Genomic DNA, 2,740 nt, shown 5'->3' with positions numbered 1-2,740 from the left:
CAACTTTAATATACGCTATTGGAGCTGGAATTACCGCGGCTGCTGGCACCAGACTTGCCCTCCAATAGATACTCGTTAAAGGATTTAAAGTGTACTCATTCCGATTACGGGGCCTCGGATGAGTCCCGTATCGTTATTTTTCGTCACTACCTCCCCGTGCCGGGAGTGGGTAATTTGCGCGCCTGCTGCCTTCCTTGGATGTGGTAGCCGTTTCTCAGGCTCCCTCTCCGGAATCGAACCCTGATTCCCCGTTACCCGTTACAACCATGGTAGGCGCAGAACCTACCATCGACAGTTGATAAGGCAGACATTTGAAAGATGCGTCGCCGGTACGAGGACCGTGCGATCAGCCCAAAGTTATTCAGAGTCACCAAGGCAAACGGACCGGACGAGCCGACCGATTGGTTTTGATCTAATAAAAGCGTCCCTTCCATCTCTGGTCGGGACTCTGTTTGCATGTATTAGCTCTAGAATTACCACAGTTATCCAAGTAACGTGGGTACGATCTAAGGAACCATAACTGATTTAATGAGCCATTCGCGGTTTCACCTTAATGCGGCTTGTACTGAGACATGCATGGCTTAATCTTTGAGACAAGCATATGACTACTGGCAGGATCAACCAGGGAGCTGCGTCAACTAGAGCTGAGCAGCCGGCCGCCCGGGAGTGTGTCCCAGGGGCCCGCGCGAACACGCAAGCGTCCGCTCAATTATTCTGCAAACAGGAGGAGGCTGAGCTCCCCTGCACAATACACCTCGAAACCCTCTCAGGTCCCGGCGGCGCGCAGCGCCGTCCTAAGTACTTGGTCGGGTTCGAGAGAGGCGCAATCGCCCGGAGTTAGGCGAGTAGACGCTTTAGGTGCGACCACCCGTGCTCCCAACTGAGCTTGCCGCTGCCGACAGAGGCCCGGGAGCGTGCTGTCGTGGCATTGCCGGCGGGAGACAACACGCGCCACCTACGGTGACCGGCAGCTCCAACGCCAGCGCCACAGAAGGGCAAAGGCCCCACGTGGGTGCCGAAGCGAACTCTCCCAGCACAGCGCACGTGCCAACACGTCTGCACAACTGCGATACAAACCACCAGCGAGAACCGCTGGGGCGACCGAGCAGCAGACGGCGTCGCGGCGCCGAGTGCCGGGCGGCGGCGCATCCTCAACGCACACAGTCCTCAATCGGACCAGCACACTGCAGATGTCCACCGCGCTTCGCACCGGGCCGGCGAGGACCCACTTTGGCTGCACGGCGCCGCGCGCAGGGTGCCCCGGCGCGCAGCTGCGCCGCCTGCCGCGTCCGTCGGCCGGCGCGCCTGCCACTGGGCGCCCCCACCAGCCGGCTGTAGCGCGTGCGCCCACGCACCGCGCGGCCAGCACGCCGGGCGGCCCCCCCTCACCGGCCGGGGACAGTCCCACCCACCCACAGCCGCGTATCGCTTCACACCCAGATTCACATTCACGTTCGTTGGTATGGTGGGGACCGCTTCGTAGCTGTACCGATCGTTGCCCTCACAGATGTACCTCCAGCAAGGACAACCGCACCACAACGGGTTACCAGTTGTTCATTTGCGTAACGTCACCAGTAAACGTACACGTCCATCCCCGTTTGCAAAGTCAACTATTATTGCATGCCTGCCTGTCAGGTGTCAAGACACACTACATCCGCTCACATCCACGCAACAAAATGTGCCCGACTAGAGGGCACGTGGAAGGTGCCCCCGTACGTATGCGATGTCCATTGCGCGACCAACTGTCAACCGGCCTCTGTAGCATGTCGCAGATGTGGAACGCGGGGCACCGTGCTATCACATTGTGTGAGAAGAGACTACTACGTCTGCATACACGCGCCACTACATGAACAGACGGCTCATGCTGATCGCCATCCACTGCGTCCATTACTCCCACACGTCTCTATGGCGTACCACACTGCAATGCAGCTGTTATGGGGAGATGACACGTAGCTGTGTACACAACATTCTGAGCGGGTTGCGGTTGGACAATACATTAATGTAACGTGTCATATGCCAATTACAGAGCAGGGTAAGGCACAACTTGGGTTAGGTTAAGGCACAACTTGGGTTAGGTTAAGGCACAACTTGGGTTAGGTTAAGGCACAACTTGGGTTAGGTTAAGGCACAACTTGGGTTAGGTTAAGGCACAACTTGGGTTAGGTTAAGGCACAACTTGGGTTAGGTTAAGGCACAACTTGGGTTAGGTTAAGGCACAACTTGGGTTAGGTTAAGGCACAACTTGGGTTAGGTTAAGGCACAACTTGGGTTAGGTTAAGGCACAACTTGGGTTAGGTTAAGGCACAACTTGGGTTAGGTTAAGGCACAACTTGGGTTAGGTTAAGGCACAACGTGGGTTAGGTTAAGGCACAACGTGGGTTAGGTTAAGGCACAACGTGGGTTAGGTTAAGGCACAATGTGGGTTAGGTTAAGGCACAATGTGGGTTAGGTTAAGGCACAATGTGGGGGTAGATTGCGGTACAAATTGCATTACATTGCGGTGCAAATTGCATTACATTGCGGTGCAAATTGCATTACATTGCGGTGCAAATTGAGTTACATTGCGGTGCAAATTGAGTTACATTGCGGTGCAAATTGAGTTACATTGCGGTGCAAATTGAGTTACATTGCGGTGCAAATTGAGTTACATTGCGGTGCAAATTGAGTTACATTGCGGTGCAAATTGAGTTACATTGCGGTGCAAATTGAGTTACATTGCGGTGCAAATTGAGTTACATTG

The 2,740-nt window shown here is 54.8% G+C and overlaps 1 non-coding gene across 1 annotated transcript in view; it reads right to left on the bottom strand.

Moving 5' to 3' along the window:
* Positions 1 to 628, bottom strand: part of LOC126150002 (small subunit ribosomal RNA) — a 1,908-nt gene extending 1,280 nt beyond the window's left edge. The window contains exon 1 of the ribosomal RNA XR_007531251.1: positions 1 to 628. This exon is cut by the window's left edge and continues 1,280 nt beyond it. This is a non-coding gene — a ribosomal RNA (small subunit ribosomal RNA).
* Between the last annotated feature and the right edge of the window lie 2,112 nt (positions 629 to 2,740).

This window comes from Schistocerca cancellata, unplaced genomic scaffold (genome assembly GCF_023864275.1).
Source record: "Schistocerca cancellata isolate TAMUIC-IGC-003103 unplaced genomic scaffold, iqSchCanc2.1 HiC_scaffold_963, whole genome shotgun sequence".
In the NCBI taxonomy this organism is placed as follows: domain Eukaryota; kingdom Metazoa; phylum Arthropoda; class Insecta; order Orthoptera; family Acrididae; genus Schistocerca; species Schistocerca cancellata.
This window is presented reverse-complemented; position numbering and strand designations above follow the sequence as displayed.